At 38.2% G+C, this 16,844-nt stretch overlaps 1 protein-coding gene across 11 annotated transcripts in view; it reads right to left on the bottom strand.

Moving 5' to 3' along the window:
* The window catches only part of PIK3R3 (phosphoinositide-3-kinase regulatory subunit 3), a 139,357-nt gene that overhangs the window by 67,064 nt on the left and 55,449 nt on the right, over window positions 1–16,844 (bottom strand). Inside the window, exon 1 of one of the 11 annotated variants that reach the window (XM_072772353.1) lies at window positions 11,732–11,750. The exons of the other annotated variants lie outside the window; for them this stretch is intronic. The gene's annotated coding sequence lies outside the window, so the exon portion shown is untranslated. Of the gene's footprint in view, window positions 1–11,731; window positions 11,751–16,844 lie in introns of those variants that run through there. 11 annotated transcript variants of the gene reach the window in all.

The raw sequence follows: 16,844 nt of genomic DNA, 5'->3' as shown, positions 1-16,844 counted from the left end.
ATCCAGAATCAGACCTGAGCATCTGTGGGTTTTTTTTAAAACACAGCTGACAATTCTGATTAGGGGAAAAAAAAAAAAAACCTGTTCCTTTTTTAAGTTATTTTAATTCCAGTTAACATACAGTGTTATATTAATTTCAAATATAGAATTTAGTAATTCAACAATTCTATACATCACCCAGTGCTTATCACAAGCTTACTCCTTAATCCCCATCACCTGTTTAACCCATCCCCCCACCCACTTCCCTCTGGTAACCATCAGTTTGTTCACTATAATTAAGAATCTATCTCTTGGGGCACCTGGGTGGTTCAGTTGGTTAAGCATCTGCCTTTGGCTCTGGTCATGATACCAGGGTCCTGGGATCGAGTCCTGAGTCAGATTCCCTGCTCAGTAGGGAGTCTGCTGCTCCTTCTGTTCCTCTCCTCCCCCCTCCCCAACATTTGTGTTTTTTGTCTCTATATCAAATAGATAAATCAAATCTTAAAAAATATATATTTGTCCTTTTCCCTTTGTTGATTTCTTAAATTCCACGAATGAAATCACATGGCATTTGTCCTTCTCAGACTTATTTAACTTAGTATTTCACTTATTTCACAATCCAGGTCATTGCAAATGGTAAGATTTCACTTTTTATGGCTGAATATTATACTGTACACATATCATATCTTTATCCATTCATTAATTGTTGGACACTTGGGCTGATTGCATAATTTGGCCATTATAGATAATGCTGCCATAAACATGGGGGTGCACAAATACCTTTGAATTAGTGTGTTTGCATTCTTTGGGTAAATACCTGGTAATGTGATTGATGAATCATAGGGCAGTTCTATTTTTGACTTTTTGAGGAACCTCCCTACTGTTTTCCAGAGTGGCTGCACCAGTTTGCATTGCCACCAATAGTGCATAGGGTTTCCTTTTTCTCCACATTCTCATAAATACCTGTTGTTTCTTTTGTTGACTTTAGTCATTGACAGGTGTGATGTAGTATCTCATTGTAGTTTTGATTTGCATTTTCCTGATGATCAGTGATAACATCTTTTCATCTGTTGGCCATCTGGATGCCTTTTTAATTGGATTATTCATTTTCTAGGTGTTGAGTTTTATAAGTTCCTTACATATTTTGGATACTAATCCTTTGTTAGATATATCATTTACAAATATTTTCTCCCATTCTGCTGGCTGCCTTTTAGTTTTATTGATTGTTTCCTTCGCTCTTCAGAAGCTTTTTATTTTGATGTAGTCCCAATAGTTTATTTTTACTTTTGTTTCCCTTGCCTCAGAAGACATATCTAGAAAAAAGTTGCTATAGCCAATGTCAAAGAGGTTATTGCTTGTGTTCTCTTCTAGGATTTTTATAGTTTCATGTCTCAGCATTTAGGTCTTTAATCCATTTTGAATTTAATCTTGTGTATGGTGTAAGAAAGTGGTCCAGGTGGTGCTTGGCTGGCTCAGTCAGTAAAGCATGCAACTCTTGATCTCAGGGTCATGAGTTCAAGCCCCAAGTTGAGTGTTGAGTTTACTTAAAAATAAAATAAAAATTGAATTTTTTAAAGAGTGGTCTACTTTCTTTCTTTTCCATGTACTCTCCAGTTTTCCCAATACCATTTGTTGAAGAGACTGTTCTTTTCCCACTGGATATTCTTTCCAATTTTTTGAAGATTAATTTGACCATATAGTTGTGGGTTTATTTCTGGGTTTCTATTCTGTTCCATTGATTTATGTGTCTATTTTTGTGCCAGTATCATACTGTTTTGATTACTACAGCTTTGTAATATAGCTTGAAGTCTGGAATTGTGATGCCTCCAGCTTTGCTTCAATTTTTCAAGATTGTTTTGGCTACTTGGGAGGGGAACCCTGTTCCTAATCCCACAAATGTATTCTGACTTCTATCTCTACAGCTTTCCCACTTACTCCAATGCTCCCCATGTTCTTTCCCCTCTATGAGACCTCCAATTCCACAAATTCATTACTTTCTATACTGTACTGGTTTTTATGGCCCCTCTATCTCAACTAATACCTTTGTCTCTTTTGTCCCTTTTTTCTTCTCAACTGTACCTACCTGGCAAGACCCCAATCACAGCTCAATCAATTTTCATGCTTTTTCTGCTCTCTCCTTGGACTGCTGGGGGTGGGGGGACTCTACCATTTTCAATATGGTTTCGCTAGTAATGATCTTCAATCACAAGCAGACCCTCAACATGATCCAAATATCTTTCCCAGGGCACCTGGGTGGCTCAGTTGTTTAAGCATCTACCTTCGGCTCAGGTCATGATCCAGGGTCCTGGAATTGAGCCCCATGTCAGGCTCCCTGATTAGTGGGAGTCTGTTTCTCTCTCTCCTTTAGCCCCTCCCTCTATCATGCTCATTCTCTCACTCGCTCTCAAATAAAATCTTTAAAAATTTTAATTTTAATTAAAAAAAACATTTTTTTAAAAAGAAAAAATGTATCTTTCCCTAGATTTCTCTCTCCCATTCTTCACTACAACTACTTCAAATGTTCTCCACCTTCCTCAAGCATCACATTTCACCTCTCTTCACTTATTTTTTTTAGCAAATCCCATTTCACCCCCTATATAAGAGAGAAAATAAAAATTGTGCACAGGGGTACCTGGGTAGCGCAGTCAGTTAAGCATCTGACTCTTGGTTTTGGCTCAGGTTGTAATCTCAGGGTCAAGAGATGGAGTCCTGTGTCAGGCTCCAGGCTCAGCATGGAGTCTGCTTAAGACACTCTCCTTCTCCCTCTGCCCCTCCCCACTGCATTCTCTCTCTCTCTCAAATAAATAAATCCTTATTTTAAAAATTGTGTGCAGAAAGCTACTTCAGTTTCCTGCCATTTACTTATAAATGTGCACCTACGCTCATTTTTTTCTTTCTCATCTAAATTAGTCCCTCTACCAAATACTCTGGATCTCATCTGCTTTCAGTCTTCCACCACCCTCTTCCTACTCTAGCTCTCCTGCTGTATTGGCTCCTTTCTTACCAGTTTTTTAAGAACGCCCATTTCATTCAATTACAGGGCCCTGACAGAAGTTGTTCTTTTGGATTATAAATTCTTTTGAAGAGGTGATGGAAAGCTTTATGGCTTCTCTCAAAAAAAAAAAAAAAAAAAAAAAAAACATATCCATAAATACCTGGGTAAGAACCCATACTGCATAACTTCCATTCTTTTTTCCTTCATACCCAAGCTTTATCAAAGAGGTGTACATTGTCTCTCTCCACTTAAATTCTCTCCTGAGTCTATTGCAATCCTGCCTCCTAACCTCACAACTCCACTAAAAACACTCTTGCCAAGGGTCAGTGACCCTTGTTGCTAACTTCAGTAGACATTTTTCAGTCCTTATCTACAGAAGGTGATGCTGCTAGTAATTCTCTCCTTTTTTTTTTTTAATTTTTATTTATTTTATGATAGTCACAGAGAGAGAGAGAGAGAGGCAGAGACACAGGCAGAGGGAGAAGCAGGCTCCATGCACCGGGAGCCCGACGTGGTACTCGATCCCGGATCTCCAGGATCGCACCCCAGGCCAAAGGCAGGCGCCAAACCGCTGCGCCACCCAGGGAACCCTAATTCTCTCCTTTTTAAAACACTAGCTTTACTCAGCACCTGAGACCTTCTATTCATCTATACTTTTTCTACTTCTCTAGAACTTTTTAAGATTTGTTCATTTATTATTTTACAGAAAGAGCAGAACATGAGCAGGAGAGGCAGAAGGAGGAAGACAGAGAACCTCAAGCAGACTCCACAGCGACCATGGTGCCCAATGCGAGTCATGATCCCACAACCCTGATATCATAACCCAAGCCAAAACCAAGAGTCAGACATCTGACTGTGCCACCCATATGCCCCTCTGGACATTCTTTCTAAATCTGCCATAGGCAACTTTTCCCAGCATTTGGGGGTATCATTAGAGATCTATCTTTGGCTGTCTCCTTACCTACCACTCTACATAGCAAAGACATCACAGACTGGCAGTCCACAAGGCTGATTTTAATTGTCAGAACTCTACACCTGTTACAATAAATATTCTCCCCCACCAACTCCACTATTGGAATGTTTGATTTGCCAACACTTAAGTTAGGGAATTCCATATCAAAATCTTCATTTCTGGGGATCCCTGGGTGGTGCAGCGGTATAGCGCCTGCCTTTGGCCCAGGGCACGATCCTGGAGACCCGGGATCGAATCCCACATTGGGCTCCCAGTGCATGGAGCCTGCTTCTCCCTCTGCCTATGTCTCTGCCTCTCTCTCTCTCTCTCTCTCTGTGACTATCATAAATCAATAAAAAAAAAAAAAATTAAAAAAAAAATCTTCATTTCTGACTTATCCCAAAAAACTGGGAAGTGGAAATCCTGAACCTATTACCACAAAGCAATACTCTCTAGAGGCTCCCAAATACCTATAGTATCAGGTGTTATTTTCATTTTGCTGGTGTAGTATTTAAAATATCCAGCCTGTTTCACTCGATGTTACTTATAGACATGTAAGTTTGCAACACTATGCTATGTACACTTTCCTGGGGTAATTTCATGCTGTAGACCTCCAAATCTTATTTCCAGCCACCCAGTCCTCACCTGACTAATATTTTTTTTAAGATTTTTATTCAAAAAAATAAAAATAAAATAAATAAAGATTTTCTTTATTCACTCATAAGAGACACAGAGAGAGAGGCAGAGACACAGGCAGGGGGAGAGAAGCAGGCTCCATGCAGGGAGCCCAACACAGGACTCGATCCCAGGACTCCAGAATCACGCCCCAGGCTGAAGGCAAACACTTAACCGCTGAGCCACCCAGGGATCCCCTAATTTCTATGTGTAATTCATTCTCAGTACCTCCTCAGGGAACCTTCTCAGATACCCCCTTCCCCTGGAGACTGAGGTGCCCTCTATTTGATACCATAAGTATTCCCTATTACAGTAATTGTCTCTACGAAAATAATTTTCTTGTGGTCCCTCTTAGCCTACAAGATCCTAGAAAGCTCTGTATCCTGGCCATCATTGTGGGATTGAGTCCCACATCGGGTTTCCTGCATGGAGCCTCCTTCTCCCTCTGCCTGTGTCTCTGCCTCTCTCTCTCCCTCTCATGAATAAAAAAAAAAAAAAAAAGCCTTTTAATACTTTGTGTGATAATATGAAAAATGCACATAAAACAGTTCTGCACAATGCAATATAATGGATATCTTGAGGAAAAACATTTATGTGATTGACTTGCAACTGCTTTCTTCACAGAACTCTTCTTTTACTTAAAAGAATGACTAACAAACTATAATTACTCAGACTTGAGTTTTGGCAGACATATTTCTTAGAAATAAAGTAAGCCTATCACTTTACAGAAAATCACAGTATTTGTTGTCACTGATAAAATCAAGCTTTAAAAAAATATATTAGAATTTTGCAAACCTTGAATGCTTCCCAGTAAACTTAAAAACTGTTCTGCTGAAGGGCGCCTGGGTGGCTTAGTCAGTTAAGCATCTGCCTTTGGCTCAGGTCATGACCTCAGGGTCCTTGGATCCAGCTCCACTTCAGGCTCCCTGCTCAGCAAGAAGCCTGCTTCTTTCTCTCCCTCTGCTGCTCCCCCTCTGTGAGCACTCTCTCTCAAATAAATTAATAAAATCTTAAGAAAAAAAAAAAACTGTTTTGCTGAGATCAATGGTGAAATTAATGTGATTACTTCACATTGCAGAGTAACATGTGAAAACATTTGAAGATCTACATAATTCAGTCAACCGATATTTCCAGAAAGAATGCTATAAACAATGTTTGTATCCCCAGAAAATTCATGTTAAATTCTAACTCCCATAGTGATATTATTTGGATGTGAGTCTCTGAGAGGTGATTAGGTCATGAGGGTGGGGCCTTCATGAATGAGATTAGCACCTTATAAAAGAGAACTCAGAGAGCTGCCTTGTCCCTTCTTCCACCTGAGGACATAGTGAGAACACAGCCTGTAAGTGGGCCCTCATCAGATACTGAATCTGATGGTACCCTGATCATGGACTTCTCAGCCTCTGAGCTGTGAATAAATGTCTGCTGTTGGGGCACCTGGGTGGCTCAGTCAGTTAAGTGTTCGACTCTTGATTTCAGCTCAGGTCATGATCTCATGGTCCTAGGATCCAGTCCCACATGGGGCTATGCTCAGCACAGAGTCAGCTTATCCCTCCCACTCTCTGCTCCTCCCCCTGCTCGTGTTTTCTCTCTCAATAAAAAAAAAAATTTTAAATGTCCGCTTTGATAAGCCATACAGTCTATATAGTACTTTTGTTACTACAACCCAAACAGACAACAACAAAGACCAATTAATTCATAGTGTTACAAAATCATGCATGGGTAAGAAATCCATTAAAGTGTAAGACCAGTCTATATAGTACTTTTGTTACTGCAACCCAAACAGACTACAACAAAGACCAATTAATTCATAGTGTTACAAAATCATGCATGGGTAAGAAATCCATTAAAGTGTAAGACCAATGGACTGTAACATAACAGAGAATGAAAAGTTCTTCGATATAGTTTCTGATTCTACATTTCAAATAATCTTTAAAAAACTACCACTTGTCAAAAAAAAAAAAAAAAAACCACTACCACTTGTCAAGTTTTGGTGTAGTATCAAGGAAGAACTTAAATATTAATATTTAATATTTAAATCCTAAATTTAAATAAAGTTTAAATTTAAATCCTGTTTGCAACTATGTGTTTGTATGAGGCAAAATTTTTCTTCATAGACTTCAACCAAAATAACATATCACAACAGATTGAAAGAGCAGCTATAAGAATCCATCTGCCTCTTATTAAACCAGAGATTAAAGAGACTTGAAGAAATGTCAACCAATGCCATTCTTCTAACTAAATTTGTTTTGGAAATTAAATTATTTTTCATTAAAAATATGCCTTTTATGTTCCATATAACAGTTTTGTTATTTTTAAATAAAATAACATTTTAAAAGTTTCTCAGTTTTAATTTCTAATATAGTAACAACAGATATAACTCGCATAAAAAGTCTGTAGGGCCTTCAATAATGTTTAAGAGTGTAGAGGGTCCCAAAACAAAAAGGTTGGGGGGTACCTGGTTGGCTCAGTTAGTAGAGCATGCGGCTCTTGTTCTTGGAGTTGTAAGTTCAAGCCCCACATTGGGTGTAGGGATTGCTTAAACAAAACAAAACAAACAAACAAAAAAAAACAGAAGGAAAAGAAAAATATATTGAAAAGCAAAAAGTTTAAGAACCACTGATCTTTGTTTCAAAAAGGGACTTTTTTCATTATCCCCTTTATTTATGTACAAAAATTCAGGTGTATTCAGTTTATATATGAATTGTACCTTGAAACAAAAGGAACAAAAAAAAGGGGGGCTAGAATAAAGAAGAGGCTCAAGTTCTGTTCCTACAACCTATTCAGAAAGCCATATTTGTTAAGGAACAAAACATGCTCAATGAAGGAAATGAGAATATGCCAGCCCAAAATATGCCACTTTGGCATATTACTTCGAGCTGAAGGCAATAAGAAATAGCAAACACAGGAGGAATTCTTTGCCCTCTCTCTTTCTGCCTAAAAAACAGGGCATATATTTCCCTTTTTTTTTTTTTGTAAAGATATATTTATTTATTCATGATAGACTTAGAGAGAGAGAGAAAGAGAGAGAGAGGCAGAGACACAGGAGGAGGGAGAAGCAGGCTCCATGCCGGGAGCCCAACGTGGGACTCGATCCCGGGACTCCAGGATCGCGCCCTGGGCCAAAGGCAGGCACTAAACTGCTAAGCCACCCAGGGATCCCCTATATTTCCATTTATAAAGATATCTCCCTTTCCTATACCATGAAGAGGAGAATGACTCTTAACCATGGAGATTATTCTTAGCACAGGTTGCAGCCAACTTATGTCTACAGAAAACATGCTTTATTAAAAGAACCCTTATCTTCCATTAGCTTCTCCCACATATTTACCTCCCCATAATTTGCTGCCCCCACAAGCCTTTTATTTTGTTTAATCACTTCTCCACTATTTGCCACTCTTTCTTAAAATGGTATACAAACTCTCACCAGTTTTGAGAAGATAAACAAAATAGGTAAACCTCTAGCTAGACTTAGAGCTAAAAGAGTTCAAATAAAATCAGAAATGAAAAAAAAAAAAACAAATGAAAGAGAGATTACAACTGATACCACAGAAATACAAAGGATCAAAGGAGACTGCTATGTATAAAATATTGCCCAAAAAGCTAGACAACCCAGAAATGTGGATAAATTTTTAGAAACATACAACCGGGGACACCTGAGTGGCTCAGTCAGTTAAGTGTCTGCGTTGGGCTCAGGTCATGATCCTGGGGTCCTGGGATCAAGCCCCATGTTGGGCTCCCTGCTCAGTGAGGGGCCTGATTCTCTTTCTCTCTCTCCTACCCCCTCCCCACCCAATACACGCACTCCCTCTCACTCTATCTCAAATAAATAAATAAAATACATATATTTTTAAAAGATTTTATTTATTTATTCATGAGACACAGAGAGAGGCAGAGACACAGGCAGAAGGAGAAGCAGGCTCCCTGTAGGGAGCCATCATGATGCGGAACTCGATCCCAGGACCCCAGGATCTCGACCTGAGGTGAAGGCAGATGCTCAACCACTGAGCCACCCAGGTGCCTTAATAAAATATTTTTTTTTAAAAAAAGAAACAAACAAACAAAACAAACAAAAAAAACATACAACCCCCCATGACTGAATCATGAAGAAATAGGAAATCTGAACAGACTGATTTACTAGTAAGGAGATTAAGTCAGTAATCAAAAGCCCCCCAAAAACAGAAGTCCAGGACCAGATGGCTCTCCACTAGTGTATCCTACCAAACATTTAAAGAATATCACTCCTCAAATTCTTCCAAAAAGCAAAAGAGGAAACACTGCTGAACTCAATTTGCAAGGTCAGCATTACACTTATGTCCAAACTAGAGAAAAATACTATAAAAAAATTACAGGGAAGCCTGGGTGCCTCAGTGGTTGAGCGTCTGCCTTCAGCTCAGGGCGTGATCCCGGAGTCCCAGGATTGAGTCCCACATCAGGCTCCCTGCACGGAGCCTGCTTCTCCCTCTGCCTAGGTCTCTGCCCCTCTCTCTCTCTCTCTCTCTCTCTGCCTCTCTCGCTCTCTCTCTCTCTGATGAATAAATAAAATATTTTAAATAAATAAAATTAGAAATGGGGTCATATATATAATAACTTAAAAAAAAAAGATGCCCAGTCTTACCTTTTAAAAAAAAAAAAAAAAGATTATTCATTTGAGAAACAGTATACATGTACAAGCAGGGGGAGGAGCAAAGGGAGAGGGAGAAGGAGATTCCCCACTGAGCATGGAGGCAGGGCTGATCCAGGACCCTGAGATCATGACCCAAGCTAAAATCAGATGCTTAACTGATTGAGGCACCCAGGTGCACTATTCTTACCAGTTTCATTCAGCATACTATTGGAAGTCATAGCCAGAGCAATGAGTTATAGAAAATAAAATTATCCAAATCAGAAAGGAAGAGGTAAAACTGCCTCTATTTGCAGATGACAATGTATTATATATAGAAAACCTTAAAGACTCCACAAAAAAACTGTTAAACAGGGGATCACTGGGTGGCTCAGCGGTTTGGTGCCTGCCTTTGGCCCAGGGCGCAATCCAGGAGTCCCGGGATCGAGTCTCAGGTCAGGCTCCCGGCATGGAGCCTGCTTTTCCCTCCTCCTGTGTCTCTGCCTCTCTCTCTCTCTCTCTCTCTCTCTGTCTATCATAAATAAATAAATAAATCTAGAAAAAAAATCTTGTATAATAATACAAGAAAACTTCTCTCTAAAAAAAAACTGTTAAACAAATTCAGTAAAGTTGCAAGATACAATTTCAATATATATAAAAATCAGTTGCATTCCTATATACCTATCAGAAAAAGAAATTAGGAAGTCTCATTTATAACTGCATCAAAAAGAATGAAATACCTAAGAACAAATTTTAACCATAGAGATGAAAGATCTCTGTACTGAAAACCATAATGCACTGATGAAAGAAACTGAACACACAAAAATGGAAACATATTCCATACTCATGATTTAGAAAAATTAATATTGTTAGAATGTCCATACTATTCAAAGCACTCAACAAATTCAATGCAATCCCTATCAAAATTCCATTGGTATTATTTATAGAAATAGAATAAACAATCCTGAAATTTGTATAGAACCACAAAAGACGGGATCTCTGGGTGGTTCAGAGATTCAGCGCCTGCCTTCAGCACAGGGCATCATCCTGGAGACGGGGGATTGAGTCCCACATCCTGCATGGAGCCTGCTTCTCTCTCTGCCTGTGTCTCTGCCTCTCTCTCTCTCTCTCATGAACAAATAAATAAAATCTTAAAAAAAAAAAAAAAAAAAGAACCACCAAGACTCCAAATAGGCAAAGTATAAACTTAAGATAAGGAAGTATCACACTTCCTAATTTCAATCAATATTACAAAACTCATCAAAAAGTACAGTATTGGCATAAAAACAGACACACAGATCAACAGAATGAAACAGCCCAAAAATAAATCCACATATATATGTCAATTAATTTATGAGAAAAGAACCAAAAATATACAGTAGACATATTCTCTTCAGGGCAGTGCCTGGGAAAATTGGACAGCCACATGCCAAAAAAAAAAATGAAACTGGACCACTATCTTCTACCATACACAAAAATGAACTCAATGTGGATTAAAGATTTGAGTGTAAGACCTGAAACCGTAAAATTTCTAGAAGAAAACATACACAGTAAACTCCTTGACCTCAGTCTTGGTGATAATTTTTTATTTTTATTTTTTGAAGATGGCCCTGGGCCAAAGGCAGCGCTAAACTGCTGAGCCACCCAGGCTGCCCTTGGTGATAACTTTTTAAATTTGACACCAAAAGCAAAGGCAACAAAAAAGTAAGATTACATCAAACTAAAAAGCTTCTGCACAGCAAAGGAAACCATCAACAAAATGAAACAGGAGCCTACCAAATGAGAGAAAATATCTGCGAATCATATTTGACAAAGGACTAATATCCAAAATATATAAAGAATATATCTTAATAGCAAAAAACAATCCGATTAAATGGGCAGAGGATCTAAATAGATATTTTCCCAAGACATACAGATGGCCAACAGGTCCACGAAAAGGTGCTCAACATCACTAATTACCAGGGAAATGCAAATAAAGACCATAATGAGATATCCCCCTAATACCTGCTAGAATGGCTATTCTCAAAAAGACTAGAAGTAACCAGTGTTGGAGATGATGTGGAGAAAAGGGAGCCCTTGTGCACTATTGGTGAGAATGCAAATTGGTGCGGCAACTATGGAAAACAGTATGGACAATCCTCAAAAAATTAAAAATAAAAAAAAATATAATAAAAATTAAAAATAGACCTACTGCATGATCCAGCAATTTCACTTCTGTGTATTTATGTGAAGAAAACAGAAACACTAACTCAAAAAGATATCTGCATTCCCATGTTCAATGCAGAATTACAGAATTACTTACGATAACCAAGATATCAAAACAGCCTAAGAATGAATGGATAAACTGTGATACACACACACACACACATATGTGTGTACACACATAAATATTATTTGGCTATTACAAAAAAAAAATCCTGCCATTTGTGACAACATGAACAGACCTTGAGATCATTATGCCAAGTGAAATACGACAGAGAAAGACACATACTGTATAATCTCACATATGGAATCTACAAAAACTCACAGACAACAGATGGGTAGTTGCCAGTGGTAGGTGGGAGATGGTCGAAATGGGTGAAGGTAGTCAAAGGGTACAAACTTGCAGCTATAAAATAAATCATAGGGATATAATGTACATCATGGTGACTACAGTTAATAATTCTGTATTGTATATTTGAAAGTTGCTAAGAAGGGCACCTGGGTGGTTCAGTTCGTTAAGCATCCAACTCTTGGTTTCAGTTTAGGTCTTGCTTTCAGGGTTGTGGGATCGAGCCCTACATCAGGCTCCATGCTCAGTGTGGAATCTGCTTGAGATTCTTTCCCCCTCCCTCTCTGCTATTCTCCCTGTCTACAAGCATGCTCTCTAAAACAAAATCTTTTTTAAGAAGTTGCTAAGAGGTGCGACTGGGTGGCTCAATCAGTTAAGCATCTGCCTTTGGCTAGGGTCATGGTTTCAGGGTCTTGGGTTTGAGCCCCACATTGGGCTCCCTGCTTGGCAGGGAGTCTGCTTCTCCCTCTCCATCTGCCACTCCCCCTGCTTGTGCACCCTCTTGCTCTGCGTGCTCTCTCAAGTAAATAAATAAAATCATAAATAAATAAAAAGTTGCTAAGAGGGTAAGTCTTAAAAGTTCTCATCACAAGAAAAATTACAACACATGATGATGCATGTTAACTAGACTTAACTACGGTGATCACTTTGCAATATATATATATTGAATTGTGTTGTACACCTGTAACTAATATAATGTTATATTCAATTGTAGCTCAATAAAAAAGAAAAATGGCATATAAACTGTCAAGCTTAACTGCTACTTTGGGTTTCTACTTCTTTCCTGTGAAGCTTCCTGGGTATATGAGTAATAAACCTTTTCTCCTGTTAAACCAGTGTTTGTCAGCCTAATTCACAGACCCTAGAAACTGAACCTATGAGAGTAGAGGAAAAAATTTTTTTCCTGCCTTACATTTAAGTAAAGATGACACAGTAGACACCAAAAACATCAGTAATTCATAGGGTATTTCTTTTTTTTTTAAGTTTTTTAAAATTTATTTATTCATGGGAGACACACACACACACACACACACACACACACACAGAATGGCAGAGACACAGGCAGAGGGAGAAGCAGGCTCCATGCAAGGAGCCCGATGTGGGACTCGATCCCGGGTCTCCAGGATCACACCCTGGGCTGCAGGCAGCACTAAACCGCTGCGCCACCGGGGCTGCCCCATAGGGTATTTCAGTTATCACTAAACCAGACCTAAGTAACACATGCACAACCAAAATGACAAATAAAAAGCAGTCATCTCTGTATTAAGTAAAAGTCCCTAACTCGTCTGGCTTAGTCAGCTATTAGTGGTAGGTTAAAATAACTAGAAATGATGAACTAGTAGAACAGAAATTATCTTTACTTTCATAAAGAAAAGGATGAAAAAAAAACTTATGTCTCCTTTTTTGCAGTTAACTCCTTTAAGCTACATTCAGTTACTGGTTCTGATCAACTAAAAAGAAACAAAGGAATTTGCAATGCTCTCTTAATATCTCCCTTTATTTTTCAAAGTCTTAAATTTGGTTTTAATTATTTTTTTTTGAGTAGGCTCCATGTCCAGTGTGGAGCCCAGTGTATGGCCTGAACTCAGGACCCTGAGAGCTGAGATCAAGAGTTAGAGGCTCAATCAACTGAGCTACTGAGGCACCCCTGGTTGTAATTCTTAATATTTATCCTACAAATGGTAAATCCTATCTTCTACAAATATCCTTGACATAAAAATTCTCAGTTTAAGAAAACTACTTCATTTATATAAATCTTTGCTATACGGTTTGGTGGTATTGTGTCTAAATACTAAATACTAAGTACAGGGGCTCAGTGGTTGAGCGTCTGCCTTTGGCTCAGGTGGTGATCCTGGGGTCCTGGGATCACCACCTTGGGTCCTTGGGCTCCCTGCAGGGAGCCTGCTTCTCCTTCTGCCTATTATGTCTCTGCCTCTCTGTGTCTCATGAATAAAAAAAATTTTTTAAGTAAATAAATAAATACTAAGTACATAAAGAGATTATCCTATTAAATATTGCCAAAGTCAATGATATTATCAAAGCACATGACAAACCTGAAATATTTCATCAGATGACAAATTCTGACCACCTGAATAGAAAGTTTTAACCATGGTACGGTACTCTGACCACATTAGTAGAAAGGTATTTTAAGTTTCTAGAAACATTAATTTACTTATTGTAAATTAGTACACCTTTTACTAACTACTGCTAAGGAACCAGGGAATAAGAAAACAAAAAGCCTAGTACATATACTTGTGAATAATCAGAAATCATACAAAATTACAAATACAAAAAATAAAACTAAACAATGTTGTTAGAATACATCTCCTAAACTCACAATCTATTTTATTTTAGAGGAATACAAATAATTATACACCTGAAACTAATAGAAACTGTATTTTAATTATACTCAAAATAACACTAATAAGAAAAATAAAACAAAAATAATTAAAACTACCCTAGATATAATATAATCTTAGATGCAGAAAAATGCTTAGGAAAAAATGACTGGTTGATGAGGCTACCCAGAAGAAAATAACAATAATCTTCAGGAGAAATAAAGTTTTCCTTTAAATTAAATCTTAAGCTTTTTGAAAGGCTAAAAATAAAACTATAGAAACAGGAGGAGAGTAACAAAAACATTTTCTCTCTCAAAGGGAAATCTTGCCATTTGCAAGGACATGGATGGAACTAGAGGATTTTTTGCTAAGCAAAATAAGTCAGTCAGAGAAAGACAAATACGATATGATTTCACTCATTTGGGATTTAAGAAACAAAACAGATGAACACAGGGGAAAGGAAGGAAAAATAAAATAAGATGAAAATTGAGAGGGAGGCAAACCATAAGAGATAGTGAACTCGAGGAAACAAACTGAGAGTTGGTAGAGGGGACATGGGTAGGGGGAAGGGATAATTGGGTAACAGGCATTAAGGAGGGCACCTGATGTAATGAGTACTGGGTGTTATATTCAACTGATGAATCACTAAAGTCTACCTCTGAAACTAAAAAAAATTAAAGTGGAATCAACTGACAGCTTTAATGAACTTCTTTTTAAAAGACAACGATTAAACGAAATTTCCTCTGAACACTAGTGAGCTGCCCCATTCAAATCCAGACTTCAATGACGATTTGGTATGCAGCATCGAATTACAGAACAATATTGCTCATGCGTGGACAAATGCTATTTTTCACCACTGAAATGATTTATCTGTAGCGTGCTCATTAGTAACACTAACTCCCCTTCCTATGTCCCACAACCAACCTGCTTTGTGAGCTAAATCCCAATCCCAAATCAGATGTTGTTGGCAAAACTAATCTCTGAATGAAAACAGTAAAATAGCCAATCAGAACGGAGAATTTGGATCGTATGTTACTGACGTTGAGAGAGAAAACTCTGCGGTTTCCAGCAGGTAGTTTTAGTTACATTTCTTGGCTCAGCAAAACTGAAATATGATCTTTGGAGACATATATGATATTTTCTTAAAATTATATTTTTTTTTGGAAAATACGTTTTTGGGGGGTTTTTTGGAAAGTATGTTTTTCTTAAAGACTGTCTCACAACCAAAGCAATGATTTCAACAATAAGGAGAAATAATATTTAATATTTAATTATAATTAAAAGTTAAAACATTTAGGTTGAAACAGTAATGAAAAAAAAAAAAAGAAACAGTAATGATTTTCTCTCTCCCTCTGTGCTCATCTTCAAGCTAGAGACAGAGCTCCTTCAGATTTCGATTTATTTTGATGCTGCCTTTTTTGCCCACTCACATGATATAATTTAGGTAAGCAGCAGTTTTTTCTGTTAGTTAACTGCTTTGAATATTCCACAAGTGCTAATAATAATTTCCTCCCAATAGCAATGAATTAGTTATGTTTTCAAGGACTTCTCCAATTGAATAGGATGATTAAAACATGATAAGTTTTAGACATATTCAATTCAAATAAACAGAATACTGTTTCTTAGCATTGCTCACAAACACACAAATGGAACTGAAAAAAATTTTTTTAACTTATCCTTTTCACAGACTGTTAATCACTGGTGAATGAAAGCTATTGATCTAAAATTCTCCTGGTTCAGCCATAACCCGGCAAAGTAATTTTGGACAGTTCTCTTGTACTTTCTTTTTTTTTTTTTTAAGATTTATTTATTTATTTATTCAGAGAGAGAGAGAGAGAGAGAGAGAGAGGCAGAGGGAGAAGCAGGCTCCATGCAGGGAGCCTGACGTGGGACTTGATCCCAGGTCTCCAGGATCACACGCTGGGCTGAAGGTGGCACTAAACCTCTGAGCTATCTGGGCTGCCCTTTTCCTTATGCTTTCTTGACTGCTTTTCTATAAAATGTTTGATTACATCTACCTAGTCCCTCCTGTCTCTAATTTTTAATGGGCCCTTTTAATTGGTCATCCAGAGAGATAGTACCCCAAGCAAATAGCATTAAAACTTGACTGAAGAGGGCAGCCCTGGTGGCGCAGTGGTTTGGCGCCGCCTGCAGCCCAGGGCATGATCCTGAAGACCCTGGATCGAGTCCCACATCGGGCTCTCTGTATGATGCCTGCTTCTCTGCCTCTCTCTTTGTCTCAATAAAAAATAAAAAAACTTGACTGAGGGAGGAGTGGGGACACCTGGGTAGCTCAGTCTGTTGGGCATCCAACTCTTGGTTTCAGCTCAAGTCATGATCTTGGTGTCATGGGATCAAGCCCTATGTCAGGCTCCTTACTTGGCAGGGAGTCTGCTAGTGATTCTCTCTCTCCCTTTGCCCCTCCCCTCTATGTTCATTCTCATTCTTGCTCTAAAATAAATAAATAAATCTTAACAACAACAATAAAACAGAAAACTTGACTCGGTACCATAAGTCATATTCCCAACTGGTAACCTAAATGTAATCATGAAGACCACAAAGTTTTTCTGGGTGCTCATGAAAAGAATAACCAGAACCAAAAAGAAATGCACCAGTATATTCTTAAATGAGTAATACAGCTGAAGAAAACTGGGATTAGATTTATGGGTAGAGGAGTGGAGGAGCAAAATATGAGGCCAGCGCTACCCTAATGCCAATACAAGAAAAAGACAATATGAGAGGAGCACCTG

The sequence above is a fragment of the Canis lupus genome, chromosome 13 (genome assembly GCF_048164855.1).
Source record: "Canis lupus baileyi chromosome 13, mCanLup2.hap1, whole genome shotgun sequence".
NCBI classification, from domain to species: domain Eukaryota; kingdom Metazoa; phylum Chordata; class Mammalia; order Carnivora; family Canidae; genus Canis; species Canis lupus.
The sequence above is the reverse complement of the archived record's forward strand: the minus strand, read 5'-3'. Positions and strand labels throughout refer to the sequence as shown.